This window comes from Phoca vitulina, unplaced genomic scaffold, assembly GCF_004348235.1.
Source record: "Phoca vitulina isolate PV1807 unplaced genomic scaffold, GSC_HSeal_1.0 scaffold24, whole genome shotgun sequence".
NCBI classification, from domain to species: Eukaryota; Metazoa; Chordata; class Mammalia; order Carnivora; family Phocidae; genus Phoca; species Phoca vitulina.
In genome coordinates this window covers 15,352,823-15,369,761 of record NW_022589727.1, presented here as the reverse complement: position 1 = coordinate 15,369,761, position 16,939 = coordinate 15,352,823, and the positions used below count along the sequence as shown (strand labels likewise).

The window sequence follows — 16,939 nt, the reverse complement described above, 5'->3', positions numbered from 1 at the left end:
ACCACACCCCTTGGTCTGGTTATGTGAAAGGTCCATCTCCTAAGCAGCCCTAAATGTTATCTTAGGACCATGCAAAGTATTCCTACAGGGACCTGAGTACAAATATTATATCATACACTTTAATGGTAGAAGAAATATTTTAAATAGTTATTTTAAAGTCGATTTTTTTCTGAAGAGATAATTTACAAATTTTGTAAGTATTTTTAATTTAACCTCTTTTACTTTGTGCTTCATATAGAATCAGCCCTCACTTTACCGATTAAACAGAGAGCTTTATTATTTGATAGTTGTAAACGTATGGTACTGCAAGTCAGGTACCTACGTCTAATACATAAGCACTAACAGTGCCTGCCCACCTTCCAGAAAATGTACAGTTGAGAATTGCACTGGACCCTAAATTCTACTGGGGCCCTGGTCAGATCTATTCTGCACTGCATACTGCAGTCTGTTATGTTGTGCATCTTATAGTGGAAACCATCAGTAGTATAATTGTTTAATAGGCAAACACCATAAAGATATTCTTTTAAGGATAGCTCTCCTTAAGTGTTTAAATATAACTTACAGAATATTGTGGAATGCTGAATGAAGATATCGGGATACTTTGGAGAGGACACTTTACAAATGGCCTAAACAACTTTCAGACATGCTAGCTCACTTCCATACAATATGATAATGATTTCATCTGTTGCATAGCTGGCTTAAAATCACAGAATATTTTACCGTTTTTATTTTGAAAAACATCTAACCTGCAGAAAAGTAGCAGTAATATAATGACTACCATACAATCATTACTTAAATTAAACAATTGTTAACATCTGCCACATTTGGTTCTCTCTCTTTCCAGCACTTTTAAAACAATAATTTTGTTCAACCACTTCAAAGGAAGCTGCAGAGATCATGAGATTTCACCTGTAACTACTTCCAAAATATATCTTTCCCCCAAAAAGACATTCTCCTACACGACTCCAGTATGCTTATCACACTTAGGAAAAGTACCATGGATGTTATATTATTCTATGATCTACAGCCCAAATTCACATTCCTCCAATTGTCCCAGTATTAGCCTTTATCGCTTCCTCCCATTCAGAATCTAATCAAGAAGGATGCCTTGCAGTTAGTTGTCATGTCTCCCAGTCTCCTTTAATCCTGAACAGCTTTCCAGGACTTTTGCGTGTGTGTGTGACACTGACATTTTTGAAGTGTCCAGGTTGATTATACTGAAGAATGTCCACCAACTTGGAGTTGTCAGATTGCTTCCTTATGATTAGATGCAGGTGAAATATTTCTGGCATTATAACTTCACAGGTGATTACGTGTCCTACTTCATGTGTGTACCATATCAAGAGGTACATGATGTCAATTTGTCCCACTCGTGGTGATGTCAAGCGTGATTACTTGGTGAAGCTGGTATCTGCCAGATTTCTTCCTGGAAAGGCATCTTCCCCTCTTTGTAGTTAATAAGCCATCTGTGAGATGCCATTTAGAGATAGCATGAATATCATAACCCCAAAAACCATTCACCTAGTGCTGGAGTATCCTTTGATTACTCTTGTAATAGTGTTGCAAAAAGGTGACTTTGTAATTCCATCATTTTTTAACTTATTAGCTTGTATTCTTTAGCAAAACAGAGCTTTTCCTTCTACCCATCACCATCTGCACACTACACACACACTACACACTCATGATTCTTTTCATATTCAATGTGCTCTAATCCATTACAGACATTATTACTTTTTATGTTCAAATGATCCCAAACTGGGCCTTGAAGTGGGAGTCCCTTAAATCTGGCTCTTAAGTCCTTCTGATGTGTCTCCATCAGTGTTGAATGATTCCTTATTTTCTGGCACAAAGGGTTCGAGGCTTAACAGATTTTCCCCTAAACTAGTCAAAGCAAGAAGGCTTTAAATAAAAAGGAAACTAACTCAACTCAATTTTAATACAGCAACTGGAATTTAGGCACAAATATTAAAACAGTATCTAAACGCAGTAAGTGCCAAGTTTCAAGTACGGAAGGTCTCTTCCTTAACTATTTTAGTCATAGTTTGAAGCCTCTGTGCAATGCTTAAAAACATGAACTTTTAATTTATAACCTAGGCTTTTATGTTACCCTTTCATTTTCATATATTTATTCTTATTTTAATTTTTGTTCTCCTTCATCTCATGTATCTCCACACAGGGGCCATATGGACAGGTAACCTCGAAAAGATTTTCTTTTTCTTTTCTCTAAAATGGTACAGTCTTAGATCACTGCCTAATGCCAAAATATCCACAAACAGCACCGCATAAAACTCTTACAGAGTGAAGCCTTTTAAAATTCCTGTAATTTTCAAGAGATTTCACATGTCAGAGGAAATAATGTAAAGGAATGCTTGAACTTTTTTTGGGGGGGACGGTAAGAAATTCAATAGACCATCCATACTTTCTAAGCAAATGTAACACTGCACAAGTCACCTCTCAATGAATCACTGATAGGGACAGAAATTGAAGAAAAAGGAGTGTGATATTTGGGGCAATCACAAAGAAAGAAAAAAAGTGGGCCTTCAAAGCTTGCAAGTGTTTATTTATGTATTTTCACTAGAATGTGAGGGTGGGTGTGACTGGATGTTTGTGTGTAGTATATATGTATGCATGTGCACATGCGGGGTTAAAGATACCGATGATCAGTCAACATTTATTTAATAAATACTTATTACACTCCCACTATGAGAGGGCACTGCAATATTTTCTAGGAATATAAAGACCATCAAAACTAGACAGATCTCTACCTTAGTGGTTGATTAAATAATTACGCAAATAAATGTGAATTTGCAACTATCTGGGATGAGGGATATGAATACATAAATATGGATATATTTATGCATACAAACATATATGTGTATATGTATTACAAGGAGATTTGCCTCAGTCTATGGGGAAGAAATGGCTCATTTTAGGAAATGACATTTGGGTTAGTATTTGAGGCACTAACTAAGAGTTAACTAGGCAGTGTTTGGGTATGTGTATTCATGGGTGTGGGGATGGCAGGGAGCATGGTGAGTCAGAGCTACTAGAAGAAAGCCAGCCAGCTGAAGCAGAGGGAAAGAGTGGGAACATCAAAGAGATGAGACTGGAGGAGCCCAATATTGCTGGGTTTCAAAAAAATCAGATGCACAGCTTTGGGCTCTACCAAGCAATGGTAACCCATGGAAGTGATGTGTGTAGTTAAAGTAGTGATAATTACATTTGCACTGGTGCATGGAATAGTAGGAAAGCAATATCGGATGCCAGGAGACCAGTGATGAAGCCCCTGAGGTTTTCTACATAGCAGAGGGTGAAAGCTTAGACTTGGGTGATGGCCCAAAGCAGATTTGTAATACACTTAAAAAAATGTATTATTGAAGTGTAATTGACATACAGCATTATATTAGTTTTAGGTGTACAATTTATAAAAAACGTCACCCAATCAACGACTCAGTGAAGGTTCTGATATGGGGTGAAGGAGAGGGAATGTCAAGGATAAAATCCAGATTTTATCTGGAGCTGAGGAATACTGGAGGTTCGGGTGAGATGTGCAGAGATCACAAGTTTGACTTTGACATGTTTCATTTGATGTTTCTTTAAGACAGAGAAGAAATGCCAAATACATAGCTGGATCTTTAAGTGGGGAACTTAGAGGGACTTCTTGAGCTGTAAATATGTTTTATAGAGTTCTCTATATAAAATATATGCCAGTAATTTCAAGAAATTCTAATTGGATAGTACTCAGTGTATGTATGTTGGGAAAATTCAAGGTGAACCGAAGTTCCAAGGTACTAGATAAACAATCTCTCCTACTTGGGAGTTCAGTAATTTGTAAATCCATTTCCATTCAAAATGCTGTTATAATTCCCTGAACTGCAAAATCTGAAAATATGACTTTGCTAGATTTTCTTAGCAAGTCACAAAAGTGATAATGTAAGTACAGGCTTAATACCTAAAATATTTAACAATCAGTACAACGTGAGTTCTGGCCACAGATAACCAGTAAGACCATCCCAGTGCATCCAGCTGACTGCCAACCCTGTCACAGTAATGGAGTCTCATTCTCTAATGGTAAAAGTTCCTAACTGAAAATTAGAGTGCAAATATTAGAAAGTCAAATAATGTTAATGGTCACTGCTTTTAGTCCAATAATGTCACTCACACATAAGCATTTTTTAATACATTGAGAAAACTGATTTTGGGGGGGGAGAATAAATTACCCTCACTCTAATCTGTTCAAAGAAGGCTGGGGGAAAATCAAATTTATTTAGAGATATGCTTCTAAAAAATCGTGCCTGCATTTCAATTTTGGAATTTCTTTTTTAAAGTAATCAATGACATCGTTTTATGTAAATCTTCACAGACTATATTTGCTTCAAGTAACCTGTAACAATAGGTCACAGCTCGAACTCCTTCTGTGATAAAAAAGAAAACAATAAAAATGACTACAAAACTAAGTGAGCCTTGAGCTTCTTGCTTCTGAAAGTAATGGAAAAGCAAATATTACATTCTTCATTTGAATTGACAAAATTGTCTTATTTCTAGACGCTTCTGAAATTTCTTTCACTACACTGACTGGGTGTATTTTTCCTTTTCTTAACTACATTCTTTAGTGTGTAAGATTTCAGTTTAGGGTAGTATTGAAGTAAAAAGGGGCACAATGAGGCTAGTAACTGGAAGAAGTCGTATCTGTTTATTCTGGCAAAAAAAAAAAAAAGAAAAAAAAAGGTTTTTCTGTTGTATGGTGGAGTTAACAGCCAAGGAGGGAAGAAGGCTTTGCTTTCACAATCTTTGCCTTATTCCATACAAGAGTAAAAAGCATAACAAGAAAAGGCAGATTTCCAATAAAATTTCACTGCCTACACAGATCTTTGTGCTCTCAAATGAAAGAAACTCCTTATTTTCCTTATCACCTCCACAATCCACCACCCTCAATTTCATCTTCTCTCAATTCCCACTGCACCACTACACTCTTATTAGAAATTGTAACAAAAGTACACCAAATAAAGTTAGGGGTCAGTCTGAGGTTGAGCGCTGGGCCATTCAATTGACCGAGAAGCTTCCAGTAAGAATGAACAATATATACCAAAACAATCATAGATCGAATTGTGTTCTGTACAATTGCTGCATCCCCTTTGTAGGAAAAGCCATCTCTCATAATTGGGTAAACCATGCCCTCCTATGTAGAGAGTTTTGTGGTTATCTCAAAACAATTGGTTAGTCTCTCTCCCCGCCCCCAACACACCCCGTGACTTTCATCTTAACTGTTAAGAGTTTACATTAAAAGGTCTCCTTCTTTAAAAAGACTAAGCTATACAATGTTATAAAAGACATCTAAAATGGACCTGGAGTGGAAAGTAATCTAAGGAAAAAAAAACCCAATTATTACTTACAATTTGGTAAGTTCAAGATACTTGCCGTAGCTAATACTGAAATGACATCTCACATAACTCTTAATTTTCAAGAGCAGATCTTATGTTATGGTCTGCTAGTCCAAACAGTAGAAGTGAACATTTTTGAGTTTCCCTCTCAATTCCCTCCTTGTTACTAGGGTCCCACGCTCTCCCGTGTGTTGCATATACAGGTAATCCTCAAAACCCTCTAACGTCTCTGCAAATACTCTCTATTTTGCAAAGAGAAGAGATGTTGGAGTGCTTCTAGTATGTCAACAGTACCCAGACTACTAAGACACTCATCACAGTTGTCTATACCTTCCCTCCCGGCCCAGCTCCTATATGCTAGCTAGCACAGGATGCATTTATTTTAAGCAATACCAAAAAAATTCTACTACAACACTTTATTGCATTGGTGACACCTTTTGGCCTCTTTTGTGAGCATACTTCACAGTACTATTTTATGGTGCAACTTCCAATATTGAACCAGTGCAGTTCTTTGTTTGCATAAACATGTTTCAAGGACATTCAAAATACAATCTCAAATGATACCTCCTTTCCTGTTTTTTCAGTGCCTGAAATTACATGTGAACATGGATGTACATACATATAACAAATGCATATATACATATACATGCATATACACACATACATATGTGTGAGTGTATGTATTATCTCTGTCTCTATGAAAGCCTTCAGTGCTTTTTGTTTATTTGTTTATTTTTTAAAGATTTTATTTATTTATCTGACAGACAGAGAGACAGCGAGAGAGGGAACACAAGCAGGAGGAGTGGGAAAGGGAGAAGCAGGTTTCCCGCTGAGCAGGGAGCCCGATGCGGGGCTTGATCCCAGGACCCTGGGATCATGACCTGAGCCGAAAGCAGACGCTTAACGACTGAGCCACCCAGGCGCCCCCTTCAGTGCTTTTTGGAGACATGCATCTAAACAAGGTTAAGTCCTGGGAGAACTAAAATACTAGCCAGCTTGCATATTAGTTTGTCAACACTCATAGTCACCCAGTAAAGAGGGATTTCTAAGAGAAATGAGGACCAGGAGAAGTAAACTTTTATAAAGGTGCCAGTGACAGAAAAAGATCAGAACATGAGCTTGAGTTTGATGGTCAGAGAGTCTGTAATCCTAGTCCACTGAAGGCAGGAGACCAGTGGACAAGCAGGACAGTCCTACTCAAAAAAATAAGGATAGATGAGTAAGGGCATGAAGAATAATCTACGCCATCATAAAAATCTTATTTATCTAGTCCTATTACTCTCTCTCCTCAGGGTCACACCGCCCCTAGAGAATATTTTGGGAGGGGCTGGCTACACTCTGGTTTGTTAGGTATTGGGACAGGGGAGTGTGGTTGGCTTTTAGTGTGGAAGAGCAGTCCTATTTAATGAAGAATTTCCCCAAATACCCCATACAACATGCAATGTCCCGATGAACTAAACTTAGAGTTGACATCAACCTATAGCATCTGGTACATAATTGCAGTTAAGCATATCATAAGAATTTCCATTGAAACCCTGAGACTGACAATTAAGGTTGCCGTGGTGAATAATCATTCCATGTAGTCTGTCTCCTAACTCTAGAACTGATAGACTACAATAGTAGAGGCAATACCAGCGCTAAATCAATAATTTTCATTTTAGAAGTATTTTATCTGCTATTATTGATGATATGGTGGGTAACCCGCAGAACCCTTTGAAATAGAGTTCACACTAGGAACAGCATGAAAATGTTACATAAAATAGGTTTGGAATTTTGGTGGAAGTATATTAATAGTATTTACTCTCTCATTTGCAAAATATCACACTTCCACGTTTTCTCCACTCTGACAGTCTAAAATTTGACTTGGCATATTTTCCCTGGAACGATTCCCATTTATCGTTATTCTTCTTTATCTCATACAAATAAGTCTGGTTGGTAATTATCCTAACATACTTTTAGTCTATCCTGTTCTTTCATTTTCCTGTACTTCTTGTAGAGAACGTTTTCTGATGTTTTATTCATTATATATTCAAGCAAGCTTCTGTTTCTAGGATATGTGCTCCAGGGAAGTCATCCCCAGATATCAGTATAGTTATTAATTACAAATTAGCTTTTATTTTACTGCTCCGTTTCATTACAGATAGATTCGGTAACTAAATTATTGATGAATTACATTTCAGGATATGAAGGGGGAAACACAAAATATTTGCTGTTTAAAAAAAGAGAGAGACTGAGAGGGTTGCGAACCACGGTTTGGTCCATGGGGACCACGCAGTGGATGAGAGAAGACAGACAAGTCACAAGCCTTCTGCATCTACCCTTGTACCATTTCACTTCAGGATTATCGTGGGGCGTTGATACCATGATGGCCAGAAAGAGTTAACTCCCCTGCCTAAGCACCCAGCTTCCTCCAGGGGAGCTGAATGAGTCAGGAGATCAGGTTTCTAGTTTCTGCTCTGCCACTAACTACTGGTGTGACCTTTAGCGGCTCACAGTGATCACTGTGGGTCCCCATTTCCTTAACTGTAATGAGGGCATTGGAATAAATTACTTTAAAGGTCCTTTCCATCTCTATAACAAAATGCATAATTTTGATTCTAAGATTTAGGCACTGATCAGAAGAAACTGATTTCTTTAACAAGTGTGTATAAAATATATCCTGTGGGCCTCAATTATATTTCCAACCACAATATTTCTTTTAAAATACTCAGTCTAAGGACTCGAGTCTTTAAAAAAATGCCAAATGCCATGTCCTATGAAAAATTTTAAAAAACTGTTTCCTCAAAAAAGAAGTACCCCTCTATTTGCAGTAGTGAGCACATTTATTATGAGAACATAGTCACCCCTCTGAAGGGGACATCTACTTTATTACCTTTCTGCTCACTGCTGTAAAAGTTACAGTTTTACTTTTTGCTTTGAATTCCTGAAATAAAAGTGATCTTACCTGCTTTTCCAATCATATATTTTTAGCAGCTCTAACCTTCCCCACAGAGGTTTTCTAATAGTCCACAGAACTAACAATTCAACAAAATCTATATACAACTGAACAGTGACTACAAACGAGGTGTTTAATGGCCAGCACTATGGTGTGAATCAACTTCTTGTTCAAGTAACTATTTCATCCACAACCAATTTTGCCCTAGAGCTTTTGAAAAACACAATAGAAATCTGTTAAATTGCCAGTCTTGCTGAACTTCAACTATTTTCTCTAACCAGGTCCACGGTAACAATAGATACTTGAGAGCTTCTCTTCAATACAATGTACTTTGACTTGGAGCATAGGTACAGAGATCAAATGGACCAGACCCCTTATTCTGGTGGCATCTTGCTGTTTCTTCTTTAGAAAGTACCTATGGAAGGCTGAGGATTATCACCTTAACACATACACATGTGTATGCTTTAGTAAAACCTCATGCTTACAGATTCGGCTTAGTAAGATTTATCAATCAGAATATTCCTGTTTGGTTTTCAGAAGTAGTCCACTACCATTAAAAAAAAAAACAAAACATATTAATCACCTCTCTTGCATGTGAAGTGGGATTGAATTTCTCAAATTTTGATTGTAGGACTTTTATTTTTTCCAGGAACATATATAATTCTTTTTTTTTTTTTTTAAAGATTTTATTTATTTATTTGACAGAGAGAGAGACAGCAAGAGAGGGAACACAAGCAGGGGGAGTGGGAGAGGGAGAAGCAGGCTTCCCGCTGAGCAGGGAGCCCGATGTGGGGCTCCATCCCAGGACCCTGGGATCATGACCTGAGCCGAAGGCAGACGCTTAACGACTGAGCCACCCAGGCGCCCCCATATATAATTCTTAAAACATATTCATTAAGTAGGTATACAATCAAGTCTTGATTATGTTTCTGTGAATGACATATATTCCACTGCAAAGTTCCCATACCAGCTTTGCTTATTTCTATCACCCAGCTCGTTTCTGGGCAGGTTGCCCATCTATATCACCTCCCTATAAATCGGTTTTGGTGTGTGAGGTATATAAGCTCATTTAAAAATTAACCTAAACAAAACAAAATAATTAGAAAGGCAACTTGCCCCCAACAACAATGAAAATCTTTTATAAACCAAACATGCACTATGTTCCAAAGACAAAAACAAATGACTTTTTAAATAACCATGATTTTGGATTATCTTTGCCTCCATTCTTCTCATTAACATGAATAATTCAGAGTGCTTACTATACATAGTGAAACTGTTTCCCCTCAATAATTCATTTTTAGTATATAGAAAAATAAGATCTAACACATCCTTATGTATTTCCAAAGGTTTAAATTAGGTCAAAATTGTCTATAGTTTGGGCTCATTCCCTTCAGTGCTATCCTGGTAGTAAGTAAGGAGAATCTTAGGCTTTCAAAGCAAAAGCAGTACAGAGCAGTGTACCAGGTCAGAAGGCAGAAACCTCACCTTTCTTTGGTTCTTGATATTCTCCTAGTACGTATCAATTATTTGCAAAGTGTGGGCTAGATTGCCAATATCTTTTTCCTCAAAAATAGGAAATTGTTTTGGAACATTACACCTGGATTTGAGTAAAAAGAATTTCCCAGTGTTCTCGCTGCACTGAAGGAACAATATATTTATTATGCAACTTAATTTTGAGTGAGAAAAACGTCCTAACATTGCAGTTGTAGCTACAGCAAACATCCCTAAATGTGAAAGCTATCTGGGATTGGGGAAGGAGGGGGAGACTCAAAACCCCAAGTATTGCTCTAATGATGACATAAACAAAATGAAGGGTGTGAATCTATCTGCTGATTATATACAGACTCATCCAAGTTCACAAACACAAATATAAAGAATACTACCTAGACATGTTATTCATATCCTATGCAATATCGACAGCCAACATCTGTGTGGGAAACAAAGTGTATGTCTTCAGTCTACTTCATCTGGGGTTTGGAATATTAAGTTAGCCTCCCACTTTGTAAATTCTTCCTGGGAAGAGGTTATATCCTTCTGGAACCACACTAATTTTCTGGAGTCACGAGCCTGTTTAATACACTGCTTCAGAGCACCAAATTCTACCCTTGTGACCAGGAAGAAAGGGAAAGAATGTCATCAGGAGGAGTCTGCAGCTGTACTAATTCTCAGCTTCTGTTTGGTAACAAAAAGGTGGAGGAAAAAAAAAAAAGCAATCAGATTTCACTGGAGTATACACACCAGTTCTGGCCAAAGGCTTTAAAACTTTTTTGATTTCTTCTTTCATTGAAAATAAAAGGAGAGGAGCTTATAGTGTAAGAAGCCAAACATAACAGTTGCCAAACTTGGGTCAACTTCAGATATCACTGCAGCTATCGGGATATTCATGGAAATGTATGAAATGAGGATGTATGTTTTGATACCTGTGAAAATAAAAGACTGCGCTTTAAGTGAGTGGGAGAGAACAGATGGTTGGTAATGATTTAAAACATTTATGTTTTTGGACTGTCACCAAGCCTCTGTATTAAAAAATATGGTGCTTAGTACATACCAACATCTATCTGCAAGGTGCTCATTTTCTGGAGGATGCTACTGTAATAAAGGAGATAAAACTCAAATGAGGCACGAGGAAGATTCTTCTTGCTTTCTCAGGGCATTCGATGTGTGCTATTTCTTATTGACTATATTCAATCAAAATGTTTTCTGTGTGATGAGGGGATTTTAATTTTTCTTCAATAACTAGTCAACTAGTTATGTGTCCAGGAATTGTATTCCTTTTGAATGCATTGGGTAGAATTGTAATTTTGTTCTGTACATTTGATTCACTTTGACTGAAGCTCTTAAAAACCCCTTAAGCAATAATAAAATCTGGTAGTCCAGGGTAGTCCTGCACATGAAAAACAGTAATATTCTCCTTATCCTCAGTTTGGTAGACAGGCATATGGTGTTACAATTATGTACTGGAATTGGCAGGTGCCAGACCACTGAATCAAGAAGACAAATAAATATTGAATATTGTCACACTGTATTTTGTGTGTACATGTGAGTCCAAAAGAAGCCCTTGTCCTTTAAACCCAGTGACAAAGTGACAGTACAGATAGAGCTGCATAGAGAAAGATTGATGCAATGTTTGGAGTTAAAGCGCTGAAAAATAAACACTGTAAATAATACTCTTAATTACTGTAAAAACTGCTGCAGAGGAGTCTTATTAAACATCTCCAGTGTTTTGATTTGGTTCTGATAACATAATGCGGGAAAAGTCACACAAACACAAACTGTATTATTTACTTGTCATCCCTTTCATAACCCTGGGAACGACTCAGGAACAGTTTGCCTGTGGGAGGGAAGGTGGGGGTGGACCGCAGGGAGGGGAGCAAGGAGGAGCAGCGGCTCAGGCTTCGCACCTGTGAACTTAGTTGGAAATAACTCCCGACAGGCATCAAACAGAACACCTTTTAGCCCTCTAACAGAAATATGCTGATAGGATGTTCAAACGGGGCAGAACGGGGAGCGGGTAAGCGTGCGAAAGTAAGAGCAGCAACCAAACAATCGCGCCGTTCCTACTCTCCCCAACCCACTTCAATCTTCCTCCCCACATCACGCCTCCCAACCCCTTTGCTGGCGCCTGATCCACCCGGGTTCCGAGTCTCCCAACTTCCCTCCCACATTGTCCGCAGCCTTCGCCAGAGCTTTAGCAAGGTTCCGGAGTTTGAGGCCGATGCAAAAGAGGCACCGCTGCAGAGATGCTCATCTTTCTGCCAAACATGCCGGAGGACCGGATAAACCGGCATCCGAAACTCAATGCCGTGCCTTGTGGTGTCCTCCTGCCAACCCCCGCTTGCGCCAAGTCGGGGATGGCACCGGAATCCTGGAGTCCCGGGCGCCCCGCCGGGCCCGGGAACCCAGCACAGGTAGTTAAGTTCAGGCGCGCGTCCTCCTCCTGCGCCCCTCCCGCGCCCTGTCCCCTCCAGCTCCCGGCCACGCCGCCCCTCGGAGCAGGTCCAGTAAAGTGAACGGAAGTGGGTTCAAATATGGGGGGAGGATGGGGAGGCAGGGAAAGACGGGGTCAAGAGGAAACGAAAGATGCCTCCCTCAGTCGACAGAGGCGAAGTACCTGAAAAGGTGAGGATGCACTTCCCCGCCCCCGCAGACCCCTCTACCGCGGCTGCTCAGCGCTCCCCGCAATCCCGGCTCCCACACCCTACCCCATCCCCGGCCCCAAACCGGAGCGCTCACCTCGCCAGCGGCCGCCGGCTGGTCCCCCTTTTCCGGGAGCGGAGCTTCGCGGGAAACTTCCCCGCGCTCCGGGGCAAAGTCGGTGGACTCCTCCCCGCCGCGGGCCGTCGGGTGCGCAGGAGCGGGCGCGGCGCGCGGGGAGCAGGGGCAGCGCGCGGGGAGCAGGGGCAGCGCGCGGGGAGCAGGGGCAGCGCGGAGCCGGGCGCTCGCCCTCGCCCGTCCGCCCGGCAGGCTGCGGCGCCGCCTCGACTCCGAGCCCGCTCCCGCTCGCGCTCCGTTCCCGCCGCGGCCGCCGCGCCCCCGCCCGCCCCGGCGGCTCCGCCTCCCGCTTTTATCTCCCCTGCCGCGCGCCGCCCGCCCCGCCGCCCGCTGCTCCGCCGCCGCCGTCCTCTCATCCCCCGACTTTCTGGCTTGTCCCCCGCCGGCCTCTCGCCCTGCCTCCCGACCCCGGTGCGGCCGAGGCTCGAGTGCCACCCGGTCTTGGTTTAGGAAGTAATTATCCTCGCCCTTTCCTAATTCCCCTTCCCCTCTTCACCTCCGCCCCGTCTCAGATTCCTTTCCCAGGTGTTCTAGAAACACCCGAAGGACTAGTCAATAGGTTAGTAGGTTATCGCTAACATTGACTCCAAAGTCTTAGAATTTCTTTTGCTTCACAGATAACACACACACACACACACACACACACACACACACACTGATTATGGTAGGTCAGTAGTTACACAGTGCAGGAGTGTGTGCCCTGGGTGTTGTTTCACAGATCACACACACACACACACACACTGATTATGGTAGGTCAGTAGTTACACAATACAGGAGTGTGTGCCCTGGGGGGGCTCAGTAGGTTTGTGTAAGGCAAGGGCTTCCTTAAAAAAGAGCAGAGTGACCATTTACAATATTTCAGACCTCTGAGATCCTTCAGGCCACGCATTTCCACAGTGAACAAGCTAAAGTTGGCAGTGTGCAAAGGGCTTTGGAAGACCAAGATTAGGATGAATTTTCTTTTATCATTAAAGGAACGGTTCATTGAGATTTTAAAAGATTAAATCTTTAAAAGATTAAAAAATGAATCCCAAACATTATGCTAGCAACAATTTGACTGAATTAGAGCAAATAAAATGAACAAAACCCCTGACTGGGCAGTGGTTTAGGCAATTTTTATGAACTAAAGAAAAACGTTTCAAAAGTAGTGAGTGGCTAAACCTACCCCACTGCTACATAGAATGTATATATTTTTCAAACTGAGTTGTTACCCAGTTTCTGCGCTTTCAGTAGGTCTCATTCTTACCCGTGGCTTAGAAATAACATGTAACATGGCGGGGGCGGGGGCGCTGGAAGGGAACTTTGGTTCATTGAGGAAATACTATAATAGGAGTTGCTTGCCCAATTCCACTCTCTTTGAAACAGAGGCTGGTTCTTCTGTTATGAGAGTTTTATTTTTAATGTATATGTCTGCTAGTTTGTTATTAATATTGAGCTCAGATAATGTCTGTCCTCCATGCAGTGAAGGTTCTTAGTCACCGCTAGAATGACCCTCTTTCCTTGCAGTTGGACTTCCAAAGAAACAAGGTGGTGTCCCTGAGCTGTATTTGACTGGTAGGCTGTTGATGAGTGCTTGTTGAATGAATTAACCAATTTAACTTAGTTGCTTTCAGTATGGTCCTAGGGGTGTCATTCCATGTTCTATGAAATCTTGGAGTTGTAACCATTATTAGAGCAGTGAAGAAAGAGCTGGACTCTGCATCTTGGCTGCTGAAAGTCATACAACTTTTGTGACCTATGCCTTCTCCTTTGCAAAATAAAGGAGTTGAGCAAGAATACCTTTATAACTCTATTTTTTTAAATTCATAAAGTTTTTGTAGCCAGTGGGGGAAACTGGGCACGATCAGGTCAACCTCTGATTGAATTTGCTTGATTGATATGCTGCTAGGCATTGCCAGTCTACTGTTGGATAAGCATCTATTTCATTCATCTACCATCATACCAAATCAAATACTTAGAAGTATGAACTGTCTTCTACTCTTAATCATCTGTCCAAAGCCGTTAAAAATATTTTTAATGACTAAGAAAATTGAGTTTTGTTAATATCCAAGGTTGAAGAGTAAAGGTTCAAAGAATCACCTGAAAAGTGCATACCACCCATCAGGGTAAGATACATCTTCTTATGACATTTAATTGGGAGTTATATGGTTAAATGAAAATACTGCCTTTTTTTTTTTAATTTTGTAGTTAAACTAATTTAATTTTTACATAGTGAATTATTTCTGAAACATTGGTTCACAGCATGTTTCTAAATTCTCTAGTCTATTAATTTTGTTTAGTTCTGTGAATTCCTTAAAATGTTTAACTATTGACTGTTTCTGGGCAAGTATGAAGCTTCTGGATCATTGATCATTTAATGTGTAGGTTAGTAACAATTATAGTCATAAAAGGAGTTCCCGCATCAAATCATGAGTGCTTTTGTGGAAGGAGGGCTTCACCATCACAGGGCTGATATTATCGGTCTAAGCATAGAAATGCAGTCAAACTTGACTTTAAAAATGCAACTAATAGTATGAAGAATGAGCCCAGCAATCTGCTTATATTTTATGAAAGATGTGTGTAGGGAAAAAAAAGGGTAGCAGGGTAGGAAAAGAGTAAGGAAGGATATTTTTCTGGTATCTGTATGTACAAAAAAGCTACTTTAAGGTGTGAACACAGCACTGTTATGGGATAGCTCTTAGTATTTTTGAGTTTGTGCTTTTCTTTAACCATGTGCTTCTCAATGTGACTTGCCTTAATGAACGGTCAAAATAATAATTCAGCAGAAATGCATTAAGCACAACGTACAAGGTCATATAGGGGTTGCAAATACCTTTAAACCATCTTATTTTTGTCTCCAACTGTTTTGCTGAAGGAAAGCAGAGATGTATTTACTTGGAAAGAGATACTTTTACATGAGTCAATAGAGATAGTCCAGTAGCTATAGGAACTTCTCTTGCTCTTATTCTGTACGCAGGAGTAAAATAAGAAAAATAATGAGAGAACATGATTTATGTTGATTCACAGTGAGGGAACACAAGCTTTCCCACTAAGCTGGAAGGGAAGAATAGCAGAACTCATGTAGTAGATGATAGAAGACACTTGGCCCAACTTTTTCTGGGGGAAAAATAAAAATAAAAAAATATTAAGGAAAAAGAGGTTTAAAACGGTTTTTAAAAACCTTAAGCCAGTGAGGTGAAAAAGAAGAGTGCTGGAGAACTGGATTGAGAGCTATGAAGATGGGCAAGTCTCCTCTCCCTGGGCTCTGTTTTATCTTCTGTAGTGCTTGAGGTCATTGAACTGGACAGGCCCTAAGGACCCTTCTACCTTCAAAACTTCTGCCATGTCTGGCAATGATCACTTATTTTGATCAACCTATTGAGATAATTATTCAACTTCACATATCAGTTTATCTGCATAGTGACATCCAAAGCAAATTCTAATCAGAAAATAAAAGTTGATATACAGGATGCAGAATGTGGGTATCTTACAAAGTCGAACCTCCTCTCTGAAATTTAAGAGGAAAGTGTCCTATTTTCATATCAGGAATAAATAGGGCAAAGGACAAAGCATTAAAATTTTACAGTTGAGGAGTCTGGAAGTATAATGATTTACCTCCTGCTACAGTAGAGTAAATCTTGCAATTTTTGGGATGCTAAAATTATTATGTAATGGGTTGAAAAAAGAAAAGGGATTTGGTTCTGGGAACTCTAGCTTTAACATTTTTTTAGAGAAGAGATTATTTTCTTAAAAATTGAAAATATCAAGTATCAGATATATATAAGTAAAGCACAAATTAAGTATTCAGAAAAATATAAAAAAAAAGGGAATGCACATGGAAAAATACATGAAAAAAGCACAGGATTAATAGTAAATGAGGAAGAACTATGATCCCTAAAGAATGAAAACCTTTATATGAAAAAAAAGATGTTGGTCAAACAGAGAAACTGAAAGATAATTGTAAATAAATAAAAAGAAACAAGATGTGTTGCCATTATTATTATATATCTGCTGCCCAAATAAAGCAATGATTCAAGGTCAAATAAATTAGAATAGTCAGCACCTAATAGTCTTGGTAAATAGAGCAGATCAATAAATATGTATTGATTGGTTGATTGAATAAGAACTGCTTGCAGTTATTTTAGGAAAACCAAAGTCACTAGGGAAGTTATGTATGTCATTTCTTAAACCGAGCAAGTCTGAATTTCCTTTAAAAACTAACGAAAGACAAAACCTTTCCAAATAGTCTTAAGCAATGAAATTTTATGAAAACTTTATAATATCATGTTTATATATAGAAAAACCTAAATTGGAAATTTATATAAGGTGGAAATATAAATATGCCTATATAAAGAAATGATGTTTTGCATCT

General features: G+C 39.4%; 1 protein-coding gene across 2 annotated transcripts in view; it reads right to left on the bottom strand.

Moving 5' to 3' along the window:
* Positions 1–12,702, bottom strand: part of CHST9 (carbohydrate sulfotransferase 9) — a 236,495-nt gene extending 223,793 nt beyond the window's left edge. For both annotated transcript variants that reach the window (XM_032421422.1, XM_032421423.1), the window contains exon 1: positions 12,550–12,702. The gene's annotated coding sequence lies outside the window, so the exon portion shown is untranslated. The remainder of the gene's footprint in view (positions 1–12,549) is intronic.
* Between the last annotated feature and the right edge of the window lie 4,237 nt (positions 12,703–16,939).